Raw genomic sequence first — 13,654 nt, forward strand, 5'->3', positions numbered from 1 at the left:
TCAATTTTATGTGATCCCATTTGTCAATTCTTGATCTTAGAGCATAAGCCACTGGTGTTCTGTTCAGGAAGTTGTTCCTGTGCCAATATGTTTGATGGTCTCCCAATTTCTCTTCCAATAGATTCAGTGCATCTGGTTTGATGTGGAGACCTTTGTTCTACTTGGACTTGACCTTTTTAAAAGGAGATAAGAATGCATCAATTTGTAATTTTCTACATGCTGACCTCCAGTTGTACCGGCCACTTTTGTTGAAAATGCTGTCATTTTTTCCACTGTATGGTTTTGACTCCTTTGACCACGATCAAGGGACCAAAGGTATGTGGGTTCATTTCTGGGTCTTCAGTTCTATTCCATTAGTCTACCTGCCTGTCTCTGTACCAACAATATGCATTTTTCCACTATTGCTCTGTAGTAGAGGTTGAAGTTAGGGATAGTGATTCTCCCAGAAGTACTTGTATTGTTGAGAATGTTTTTTGCTGTCCTGTTGTTTTGTTATTCCAGATACATTTGAGAGTTGTTCTTTCTGTATGAAGAATCGAGTTGGAATTTTGATGGGGAATGCATTGAATCTGTAGAGTGCTTTTGGTAAGATGGCCATTTTTATTATTTTAATTTTGCCAATCCCTAAGCATGTGAGCTCTTTCCATCTTCTGAGAGCTTCTTCAATTTCTTTCCTCAGAGACTTGAAATTGTTGTCATACAGACCTCTCACTTGCTTGGTTAGAGTTACACCAAGATAATTTATATTATTTGTGACTATTGTAAAATATTTCATTTCCCATGTTTCTTTCTCAGCCCATTTATCCTTTGAGTAGAGGAAGACTACTGATTTGTATGAGTTATTTTTGTATCTAGCCACTTTTCTTAAGTTGTTTATCAATCCAAGTAGTTTTTTTTTAATTTTTTTTTTATTAACTTGAGTATTTCTTATATACATTTCGAGTGTTATTCCCTTTCCCGGTTTCCGGGCAAACATCCCCCTCCCCCCTCCCCTTCCTTATGGGTGTTCCCCTCCCAACCCTCCCCCCATTGCCGCCCTCCCCCCATAGACTAGTCCACTGCGGGTTCAGTCTTAGCAGGACCCAGGGCTTCCCCTTCCACTGGTGCTCTTACTAGGATATCCATTGCTACCTATGGGGTCAGAGTCCAGGGTCAGTCCATGTATAGTCTTTAGGTAGTGGCTTAGTCCCTGGAAGCTCTGATTGCTTGGCATTGTTGTACTTTTGGGGTCTCGAGCCCCTTCAAGCTCTTCCAGTTCTTTCTCTGATTCCTTCAATAGGGGACCTATTCTCAGTTCAGTGGTTTGCTGCTGGCATTTGCCTATGTATTTGCTGTATTCTGGCTGTGTCTCTCAGGAGAGATCTACATCCGGCTCCTGTCAGTCTGCACTTCTTTGCTTCATCCATCTTGTCTAATTGGGTGGCTGTATATGTATGGGCCACATGTGGGGCAGGCTCTGAATGGGTGTTCCTTCAGTCTCTGTTTTAATCTTTGCCTCTCCCTTCCCTGCCAAGGGTATTCTTTTTCCTCATTTAAAGAAGGAGTGAAGCATTCACATTTTGATCATCCGTCTTGAGTTTCGTTTGTTCTAGGGATCTAGGGTAATTCAAGCATTTGGGCTAATAGCCATTTATCAATGAGTGCATACCATGTATGTCTTTCTGTGATTGGGTTAGCTCACTCAGGATGATATTTTCCAGTTCCAACCATTTGCCTACGAATTTCATAAACTCGTTGTTTTTGATAGCTGAGTAATATTCCATTGTGTAGATGTACCACATTTTCTGTATCCATTCCTCTGTTGAAGGGCATCTGGGTTCTTTCCAGCTTCTGGCTATTATAAATAAGGCTGCGATGAACATAGTGGAGCATGTGTCTCTTTTACATGTTGAGGCATCATTTGGGTATATGCCCAAGAGAGGTATAGCTGGATCCTCAGGCAGTTCAATGTCCAATTTTCTGAGGAACCTCCAGACTGATTTCCAGAATGGTTGTACCAGTCTGCAATCCCACCAACAATGGAGGAGTGTTCCTCTTTCTCCACATCCTCGCCAGCATCTGCTGTCACCTGAGTTTTTGATCTTAGCCATTCTCACTGGTGTGAGGTGAAATCTCAGGGTTGTTTTGATTTGCATTTCCCTTATGACTAAAGATGTTGAACATTTCTTTGGGTGTTTCTCAGCCATTCGGCATTCCTCAGCTTTGAATTCTTTGTTTAGCTCTGAACCCCATTGTTTAATAGGGTTATTTGTTTCCCTGCGGTCTAACTTCTTGAGTTCTTTGTATATTTTGGATATAAGGCCTCTATCTGTTGTAGGATTGGTAAAGATCTATTCCCAATCTGTTGGTTGCCGTTTTGCCCTAACCACAGTGTCCTTTGCCTTACAGAAGCTTTGCAGTTTTATGAGATCCCATTTGTCGATTCTTGATCTTAGAGCATAAGCCATTGGTGTTTTGTTCAGGAAATTTTTTCCAGTGCCCATGTGTTCCAGATGCTTCCCTAGTTTTTCTTCTATTAGTTTGAGTGTGTCTGGTTTGATGTGGAGGTCCTTGATCCACTTGGACTTAAGCTTTGTACAGGGTGATAAGCATGGATCGATCTGCATTCTTCTACATGTTGCCCTCCAGTTGAACCAGCACCATTTGCTGAAAATGCTATCTTTTTTCCATTGGATGGTTTTGGCTCCTTTGTCAAAAATCAAGTGACCATAGGTGTGTGGGTTCATTTCTGGGTCTTCAATTCTATTCCATTGGTCTATCTGTCTGTCTCTGTACAAATACCATGCAGTTTTTATCACTATTGCTCTGTAATACTGCTTGAGTTCAGGGATAGTGATTTCCCCTGAAGTCCTTTTATTGTTGAGGATAGCTTTAGCTATCCTGGGTTTTTTGTTATTCCAGATGAATTTGCAAATTGTTCTGTCTAACTCTTTGAAGAATTGGATTGGTATTTTGATGGGGATTGCATTGAATCTGTAGATTGCTTTTGGTAAAATGGCCATTTTTACTATATTAATCCTGCCAATCCATGAGCATGGGAGATCTTTCCATCTTCTGAGGTCTTCTTCAATTTCTTTCCTCAGTGTCTTGAAGTTCTTATTGTACAGATCTTTTACTTGCTTGGTTAAAGTCACACCGAGGTACTTTATATTATTTGGGTCTATTATGAAGGGTGTCGTTTCCCTAATTTCTTTCTCGGCTTGTTTCTCTTTTGTATAGAGGAAGGCAACAGATTTATTTGAGTTAATTTCATACCCAGCCACTTTGCTGAAGTTGTTTATCAGCTTTAGTAGTTCTCTGGTGGAACTTTTGGGATCACTTAAATATACTATCATGTCGTCTGCAAATAGTGATATTTTGACCTCTTCTTTTCCGATCTGTATCCCCTTGATCTCCTTTTGTTGTCTGATTGCTCTGGCTAGAACTTCAAGAACTATATTGAATAAGTAGGGAGAGAGTGGGCAGCCTTGTCTAGTCCCTGATTTTAGTGGGATTGCTTCAAGTTTCTCTCCATTTAGTTTAATGTTAGCAACTGGTTTGCTGTATATGGCTTTTACTATGTTTAGGTATGGGCCTTGAATTCCTATTCTTTCCAGGACTTTTATCATGAAGGGGTGTTGAATTTTGTCAAATGCTTTCTCAGCATCTAATGAAATGATCATGTGGTTCTGTTCTTTCAGTTTGTTTATATAATGGATCACGTTGATGGTTTTCCGTATATTAAACCATCCCTGCATGCCTGGGATGAAGCCTACTTGATCATGGTGGATGATTGTTTTGATGTGCTCTTGAATTCGGTTTGCCAGAATTTTATAGAGTATTTTTGCGTCGATATTCATAAGGGAAATTGGTCTGAAGTTCTCTTTCTTTGTTGGGTCTTTGTGTGGTTTAGGTATAAGAGTAATTGTGGCTTCGTAGAAGGAATTCGGTAGGGCTCCATCTGTTTCAATTTTGTGGAATAGTTTGGATAATATTGGTATGAGGTCTTCTATGAAGGTTTGATAGAATTCTGCACTAAACCCATCTGGACCTGTTTCTTTTTGGTTGGGAGACCTTTAATGACTGCTTCTATTTCCTTAGGAGTTATGGGGTTGTTTAACTGGTTTATCTGTTCCTGATTTAACTTCGATCCCTGTATCTGTCTAGGAAATTGTCCATTTCCTGAAGATTTTCAAATTTTGTTGAATATAGGTTTTTATAGTAAGATCTGATGATTTTTTGAATTTCCTCTGAATCTGTAGTTATGTCTCCCTTTTCATTTCTGATTTTGTTAATTTGGACGCACTCTCTGTGTCCTCTTGTTAGTCTGGCTAAGGGTTTATCTATCTTGTTGATTTTCTCAAAGAACCAACTTTTGGTTCTGTTGATTCTTTCTATGGTCCTTTTTGTTTCTAGTTGGTTGATTTCAGCTCTGAGTTTGATTATTTCCTGCCTTCTACTCCTCCTGGGTGTATTTGCTTCTTTTTGTTCTAGAGCTTTTAGGTGTGCTGTCAAGCTGCTGACATATGCTCTTTCCTGTTTCTTTCTGCAGGCACTCAGCGCTATGAGTTTTCCTCTTAGCACAGCTTTCATTGTGTCCCATAAGTTTGAGTATGTTGTATCTTCATTTTCATTAAATTCTAAAAAGTTTTTAATTTCTTTCTTTATTTCTTCCTTGACCAGGTTATCATTGAGTAGAGCATTGTTCAATTTCCCCGTATATGTGGGCATTCTTCCCTTATTGTTATTGAAGACCAGTTTTAGGCCGTGGTGGTCCGATAGCACGCATGGGATTATTTCTATCTTTCTGTACCTGTTGAGGCCCGTTTTTTGACCAATTATATGGTCAATTTTGGAGAAAGTACTATGAGGAGCTGAGAAGAAGGTATATCCTTTTGCTTTAGGATAGAATGTTCTATAAATATCCGTTAAGTCCATTTGACTCATGACTTCTCTTAGTCTGTCGACATCACTGTTTAATTTCTGTTTCCATGATCTGTCCATTGATGAGAGTGGGGTGTTGAAATCTCCCACTATTATTGTGTGAGGTGCAATGTGTGTTTTGAGCTTTAGTAAGGTTTCTTTTACATATGTAGGTGCCCTTGTATTTGGGGCATAGATATTTAGGATTGAGAGTTCATCTTGGTGGATTTTTCCTTTGATGAATATGAAGTGTCCTTCCCTATCTTTTTTGATGACTTTTAGTTGGAAATTGATTTTATTTGATATTAGAATGGCTACTCCAGCTTGCTTCTTCTGACCATTTGCTTGGAAAGTTGTTTTGCAGCCTTTCACTCTGAGGTAGTGTCTGTCTTTGTCTCTGAGGTGTGTTTCCTGTAGGCAGCAGAATGCAGGGTCCTCGTTGCGTATCCAGTTTGTTAATCTATGTCTTTTTATTGGGGAGTTGAGGCCATTGATATTGAGAGATATTAAGGAATAGTGATTATTGTTTCCCTTTATATTCATATTTGGATGTGAGGTTATGTTTGTGTGCTTTCATTCTCTTTGTTTTGTTGCCAAGACGATTAGTTTCTTGCTTCTTCTAAGGTATAGCTTGCCTCCTTATGTTGGGCTTTACCATTTATTATCCTTTGTAGTGCTGGATTTGTGGAAAGATATTGTGTAAATTTGGTTTTGTCATGGAATATCTTGGTTTCTCCATCAATGTTAATTGAGAGTTTTGCTGGATACAGTAACCTGGGCTGGCATTTGTGTTCTCTTAGGGTCTGTATGACATCAGTCCAGGATCTTCTGGCCTTCATAGTTTCTGGCGAGAATCTGGTGTGATTCTGATAGGTCTCCCTTTATATGTTACTTGACCTTTTTCCCTTACTGCTTTTAATATTCTTTCTTTATTTTGTGCGTTTGGTGTTTTGACAATTATGTGACGGGAGGTGTTTCTTTTCTGGTCCAATCTATTTGGAGTTCTGTAGGCTTCTTGTATGTCTATGGGTATCTCTTTTTTTAGGTTAGGGAAGTTTTCTTCTATGATTTTGTTGAAGATATTTACTGGTCCTTTGAGCTGGGAGTCTTCACTCTCTTCTATACCTATTATCCTTAGGTTTGATCTTCTCATTGAGTCCTGGATTTCCTGTATGTTTTGGACCAGTAGCTTTTTCCGCTTTACATTATCTTTGACAGTTGAGTCAATGATTTCTATGGAATCTTCTGCTCCTGAGATTCTCTCTTCCATCTCTTGTATTCTGTTGGTGAGGCTTGTATCTACAGCTCCTTGTCTCTTCTTTTGGTTTTCTATATCCAGGGTTGTTTCCATGTGTTCTTTCTTGATTGCTTCTATTTCCATTTTTAATTCCTTCAACTGTTTGATTGTGTTTTCCTGGAATTCTTTCAGGGATTTTTGTGTCTCCTCTCTATGGACTTCTACTTGTTTATTTATGTTTTCCTGGAATTCTTTCAGGGATTTTTGTGATTCCTCTCTGTAGGCTTCTACTTGTTCTCTAAGGGAGTTCTTCATGTCTTTCTTGAAGTCCTCCAGCATCATGATCAAATATGATTTTGAAACTAGATCTTGCTTTTCTGGTGTGTTTGGATATTCCGTGTTTGCTTTGGTGGGAGAATTGGGCTCCGATGATGCCATGTAGTCTTGGTTTCTGTTGCTTGTGTTCCTGCGCTTGCCTCTCGCCATCAGATTATCTCTAGTGTTAGTTTGTTCTGCTATTTCTGACAGTGGCTAGACTGTCCTATAAGCCTGTGTGTCAGGAGTGCTGTAGACCTGTTTTCCTCTCTTTCAGTCAGTTTTGGGGACAGAGTGTTTTGTTTTCGGGCGTGTAGTTTTTCCTCTCTACAGGTCTTCAGCTGTTCCTGTGGGCCTGTGTCTTCAGTTCACCAGGCAGCTTTCTTGCAGCAGAAAATTTGGTTTTACCTGTGGTCCTGAGGCTCAAGTTCGCTCATGGGGTGCTGCCCACGGGCTCTCTGCAGTGGCAGCAACCAGGAAGACCTGTGCCGCCCCTTCCGGGAGCTTCAGTGCACCAGGGTTCCAGATGGTCTTTGGCTTTTTCCTCTGGCGTCCGAGATGTGTGTGCAGGGAGCAGTCTCTTCTGGTTTTCCAGGCTTGTCTGCCTCTCTGAAGGTTTAGCTCTCCCTCCCACGGGATTTGGGTGCAGAGAACTGTTTATCAGGTCTGTTTCTTTCAGGTTCTGGTGGTGTCTCAGGCGCAGGGGTCCTGCTGCTCCTGGGCCCTCCCCCACGGGAGCCCAGAGGCCTTATACAGTTTCCTCTTGGGCCAGGGATGTGGGCAGGGGTGAGCAGTGTTGGTGGTCTCTTCCGCTCTGCAGCCTCAGGAGTGCCCACCTGACCAGGCGGTTGGGTCTCTCTCTCACCGGGTCTGGGAGCAGAGAGCTGCTGCGGGCCGGGATCCGGGGGTGTGGGACTTCCGGTAAACACAGAACGTGCCCGGTCCTAGAGAAATTCTGCTTCCGTGTGTCCCAAGCTCACCAGGCAGCTTTCTTGCTGCAGAAATTTTGGTCTTACCTGTGGTCCCGAGGCTCAGGTTCGCTCGTGGGGTGCTGCCCAGGGGTTCTCTGCAGCGGCAGCAACCAGGAAGACCTGTGCTGCCCCTTCCGGGAGCTTCAGTGCACCAGGGTTCCAGATGGTCTTTGGCTTTTTCCTCTGTCGTCTGAGATGTTTGTGCAGGGAGCAGTCTCTTCTGGTTTCCCAGGCTTGTCTGCCTCTCTCAAGGTTTAGCTCTCCCTCCCACGGGATTTGGGTGCAGAGAACTGTTTATCCAGTCTGTTTCTCCAAGTAGTTGTCTGGTGGGACTTTTGGGGGTCACTTAAGTATACTATCATATCATTTGCAAATAGTGATATTTTGACTTCTTCCTTTCCAATTTGTATCCATTTGACCTCCTTTGGTTGGTTGGTTGCTCTGGCTAGGAATTTGGGTACTATATTGAATAGGTAGGGAGAGAGTGGACAGCCTTGTCTAGTGACTGATTTTAGTAGGATTGTTTCAAGTTTCTCTCCTACTTTGATGTTGGCTAGTGGTTTGCTGTATATTGCTTTTACTATATTTAGGTATGGGCCTTGAATTCTTGATCTTTCCAAGACTTTTAACGTGAAGGGATTTTGAATTTTGTCAAATGCTTTCTCAGCATCTAGTGAGATGATCATGTGAATTTTTCTTTGAGTTTGTTTATATAGTGGATTGTGTTGATGGATTTCTGTATATTGAACTAACCCTGCCTCCTTGGGATGAAGTCCACTTGATCATGATGGATGATCGTTTTGATGTCTTCTTGGATCCAGTTACTGAGAATTTTAATTGAGTACTATTGAGCCAATATTCATAAGGAAAATTGGTCTGATGTTCTCTCTCCTCGCTGGGTCTTTGTGTGGTTTAACTATAAGCATAATTGTGGCTTCATAGAAGTAATTGGATAGTGTTACTTCTGTTTCCATCTTGTGTAATAGTTTGGACAGTAATGGTATTAGACCTTCTATGAAGGTCTGATAGAATTCTGCATAAATCCATCTGATCCTGGGCTTTTTTTGGTTGGGAGACTTTTAATAACTCCTTCTATTTCTTTAGGAGTTATGGGACTCTTTAGATGGCTTATTTGATCCTGATTTAAATTTGGTATCTGTCTGGAAAATTGTCCATTTCCTCCAGATTATTTCAGTTTTGCTGAATATAGGCTTTTGTTGTAGGACCTGATGATTTTTTGAATTCTCTCAGATTCTGTTGTTATGTTTCCCTTTTCATTTCTGATATTGTTAATTTGGATATTCTCCCTGTGCCTTCTGGTAAGTCTAGCTATGGGTTTAATTTCTTTCCTTATTTCTTCCTTGATCACGTTATCATTGAGTAGATCATTGTTCATCTTCCATGTGTATGTACACTTTCTGTTGTTTTTGTTGTTATTGAAGACCAGTCTTAGAGGTAGAATTGTGTTTTGGTAGCTATCTTCTTTTGCATTAGTTGAAATTAGATTACTTTTGCTTTTTCTAGGGTATAGTTTCCCTTCTTGTGTTGCAGTTTTTCATCTATTATTCTTTGTAGGGCTGAATTTGTGGAAAGATATTGTGTAAATTTGGTTTTGTAATGGAATAGCTTGGTTTTTCCATCTATCTTAATTGAGAGTTTTGCTGCATATAGTAACCTGGGCTGGCATTTCTGTTCTCTTAGTGTCTGTATGACATCTTCACAGGATTTCTGGCTTTCATAGTTTCTGGTCAGAAGTTTTGTGTAATTCTGGTAGGTATGCCTTTATATATTACCTGACCTTTTTCCTTACTGCTTTTAATATTCTTTCTTTGTTTAGTGCATTTGGTATTTTGACTATTTTGTGATGAGAAGAATTTCTTTCTGGTCCAATCTATTTGGAGTTCTGTAGGCTTCTTGTATGTTTATGGGCATCTCTTTCGTTAGGTTAGGGAAGTTTTCTTCTATGATTTTGTTGAAGATATTTACTGGTCCTTTGAGCTGGGAGTCTCCACTCTCTTCTACACATATTATCCTTAGGTTTGGTCTTCTCACTGTGTGGGTTAGGAGCTTTGTGTGTTTTACATTATCTTTGACTGTTATGTCAATGTTTTCTATGGTATCTTCTGCTCCTGAGAGTCTCTCTTGTACCTCTTGTATTGTTTTGGTGATGTTTGCATCTACTTCTGATCTCTTTCCTAAGTCTTCTCTCTCCAGGTTTGTCTCCCTCTGTGATTTTTCTTTTTGTTTCTATTTCCATTTTTAGATCCTGAATGGTTTTGTTCAATTCCTTCACCGGTTTGGTTGTGTTTTCCTGTAATTCTTTAAGGGATTTTTGTATTTCTTCTTTAAGGGTTTTTACCTGTTTACTTTTGTTGAACTGTATTTCTTTAAGGGAGATATTTATGTGCTTCTTAATCAACTCCAACATTATCACTAGTTGTGATTTTAAATCAAAATCATGCTTTCCTAGTGTGTTGGGGTATCTAGGGCTTGCCTTTGTTTCTGTTGCTTAGGTTCTTGCCCTTGCCTCTTGCCATCTGTTTATAGTTGGTGTTAGCTGGTCTTGCTGTCTCTCACTGTGTCTTGAGCCTTCTGTATACCTGTGTGTCAGCATTCCTGGAGACAGTCTTTCTCCCAGTAAGATCTGGGTCCAGACAGCTCTGTCATAGGGTCAACTCTATGTGTAGGCAGAAATGACAAGGATGCTATCCCAAATTACTTCTCCTTTTCTGTGTCCAGAGGGCTCCTGGAAGGTTCCTCTTGGGCTGGGAATGTGAACAGATGTGGTGGTCTCAACTATTCTCTCTGGATTGTCCGACCTTCTGAGAGTCCAGCTCTCTCTTCACTTGATCTGGGTACAGAGAGCTGTGGCACTGGGCCAGCTCCAGGCGCAGGCCAAAACAGGAAGGATCCTGTCCCAGACTGCTCCTTGATTCCTGTGTCTGAGGGCTCCACGTGGTCCCGTGGAGCAGAAATAGTGGTCTTACCTCTGCTCTTAGGTGTGCCTGTGCCAGAGCTCCTGGAATAAAATATTTCTTTGGAGCAAATGCAATCTACGTTTACAGGATACCAGCAATTTAGTTCACATGAATCAGCAGTGACAGCTCGATCCAGAAGAAACTGCAAGGCTCTGCCAATTGGCCAAAGTCCACAGAAGTGTCAAGAAGCCTCTGAAACACTACTAGAAGTTTTTTTTTTTTTTGATGTATTTCTCTCTGTGAATTCATGACAAACAGTGACCAACAAAGAGTGTTAAGGTGTATCAATACCACCCAGAATTGTTAGTGAAGACCAGCATAAGCAAAGCCTAGCAATGAGAAGCAGAGAACGACCAGGAGTACCAATACCATCCAGCATTGTTCACTGTCTCTCGGGCTATATTAGTATCTTCTCTAAACATCACATGTTTTTTCAATCACCTGCTTTAGTAAAATATCACATGTCCCTTTTTCAAGCTGCCTCCAGAAAAACACCACACGTCTGTTCTTAGCATCCTTCCATGTGTTTGCTTCAGCAAACACATCTCATAAGACAGTTTCCAGAAAAACATCATATGACACAACTGAGTCTCCAAAGAAACCAAAAAATTTCACTCCATCTCCTCCATTCCTTTCCCCTATTTCTTCCAAGATTAGTCTAAATTTGTTTTACACTGGAAAAAAACCCAACCAGAACATCTGCTTTGATCTCAGGGTAATGCTGGCTTCATATAATGAGATTGGTATGGCCATCCCTTTGTATGATATAGAATAGCTTGGTGAACATCAATGTTGTTTTTGTGTCAATGAATTCAGCAGCTTGACAATATTTCCCTTTTAAGACTTTTCCTCACAGTTTCTTTGGCCAATATTTAAAAACAGATTTATTGCTGGACATGGCGATACACCCAAGTCCTTACATTCCAGGACCTAGTTTAACTAGCAAGTTTGCATCAACTAAGGTTACATATGGGTTCCTGTTTCAAAAAGAAAAAAAATCTATCAGGTTGAAGTGGACAGAACATCATTAAATATCATTCTTTCATTCTTTCTTGTAGTATTTTTACAATCATTTATTTACTTTCCCAATTCTAGTCATATTGCTTATTGTTTCAGGGTTCTGAGTATACTACACTGTAAAGTACTTATATGGCCTGTCAATGCGCTGAGAAAATTTACCTACCCAGAGTATATAGCTTTTGTAAAGTGTCCTGAATTGCCTATGCTTAATAATGTTCTTTGATTCTCATAATTCAATTTGTATCAAAACTATGTGAATTGTCCATCTTTGAATGTCTAGCTTTTGCTATTTGTGACAGACTTTGACAGGGACAAGTCAAAGTTATTGGTATTTTTCTATATAAAGGGAGATATGGACTTTGATTGTGTTTAATTTTAACATTCATAAAATATCAAAATTTCAAAGAAAATCACTCATTCCAATTGAGTGTGCTTTCAAAATGGATAAAAATTAAGTCTAGAAGGTGTGGATAATTAATGGGATGGATAGAAGCTTAGCAGTTGTTTTATTAGATGATGTTGCACTTTAAGACCCTGAGCTAAGTATCAAATGTATTAGAATGTTTTCATTCAGGCAGTGGATCATGTTATAAAAGGCAAAGGCAAGTGTCTTTACCAGTTGCAAGTTTGTTAGTCCTAGACAAGCAAGGTTTTCTTCATCTTTTTGTGGTCTATGGTGAACACAACTGCCAATACTATATCTTGTAACTATTAGGTATTTGTTTGTCTTTATAGCTTCTAAATGTTGAATTATAATTTGAGAAAAATTTAGAAATGTAAAATTTCAGCTAGTGTTAGTGATTTTTATGATCTTGATGCATGTGCCTGATACTTTAGGCAGAATGAAAATTGCACACAAGGCCGTAAGATGCAGATAGTGGAGGGATGACTGTGACAAAAAAAATGTGAGTTCACAAAAAGACTTACCTTACTTAGAAACAGTGTCCTGAGTTCAGCACCTCTGAGAATGATGGGGCTCTCCACATCTCCTCAGCACTAAAGCTGTTCACAGGATGTCCAAGTCATTGTTCATTTTAGGCCACATCTTTCATGTAGGAGCAAAGCATTGAGGTTTAAAGAGACAGCTTGCCTTGATAAGGATCGCCTTACATTTCTCAAGCAGTCCCTTGCCAGTTTCTTCAGTATCTCTGGCTTTTGATAAGATGGAATCTCTGATTCCTTGTAGACCACTTATTTCAGTCACTAGATGGTGTAGCGGGTTCTTCTGTGTGCTTAATATACTATGTACAAATTTCATTAGACCTTGATGCTGAGCAAACAATCACATTAAAGGAAATGAAATACAGTAGCATTGGTTACATGTAGGCTTTTCTCTAGGTGACTTATTCTTTTGTGATATCTGTGTATATAAAATATTTTTTTAGATGGCATATGTAGAAATTAAAATTTTATATCTAATCCATTACTCTTATGTTGTAGAATTTGGTTGGAATTAAATGGGTCAAATCAATAGTATATGGTGTTCATATGAATGTAGTTGCTCTCAATAAATGTTAACTTATTTTTTCAATTTCATTTTTTCAATTTACTATTAGCGCAGTGGTTATTAATGCAAATTTCAGCATTGCAGAATATCAATGCTACTAGTAAAATCGCAAAGTAGAATACATGTGCTAAGAGTCACATATAAATATGAGAATATTTAATATTGACATTAAGATTGGTTCTGGCAGGGGATTAGAGGGGAAGCTTGGAACAGTTATAAAGGTAGAATTGGCAGATATGGGTATCAGTCATTACAATAAAAGACATGACTACATTCTTAAGAACATAGCTACTTTTCAAGCCTCTATTTGTTTGTTTCTTTCAGTTAAGACAAAGGAGGGGACAAACCAGGAGAGGAGACATGAACATGAAAATAAAGTAGAACAAAGAAGTCTGGAAAGTCAAGAAGAGATGATGTTGTAGTCAGTGATCTGCAGGACTGCCAATGAAAGAGGACTCATAACACATAATAATTGGAGCTGGATTTTATTTCCCTTACATATATATGAATAGTTATTTAACTATGGGTGACATATTCATTTCAGTTTCTAACAAAATAAAGCTTTGGTTAAAATAGTGTCATGTTCATGGGCAGTCCAATAATCCACTATAACAGCTAGCATTTAATTTTATTTACAGTACTTCACTGCAGGTAATTTTTCTTTGATTGCTCAACCCTTATCTATTTTTCTTTTACTCAGGCAATTCCACATGTATTACAGGGC

The sequence above is a fragment of the Rattus norvegicus genome, chromosome 17 (genome assembly GCF_036323735.1).
Source record: "Rattus norvegicus strain BN/NHsdMcwi chromosome 17, GRCr8, whole genome shotgun sequence".
NCBI classification, from domain to species: Eukaryota; Metazoa; Chordata; class Mammalia; order Rodentia; family Muridae; genus Rattus; species Rattus norvegicus.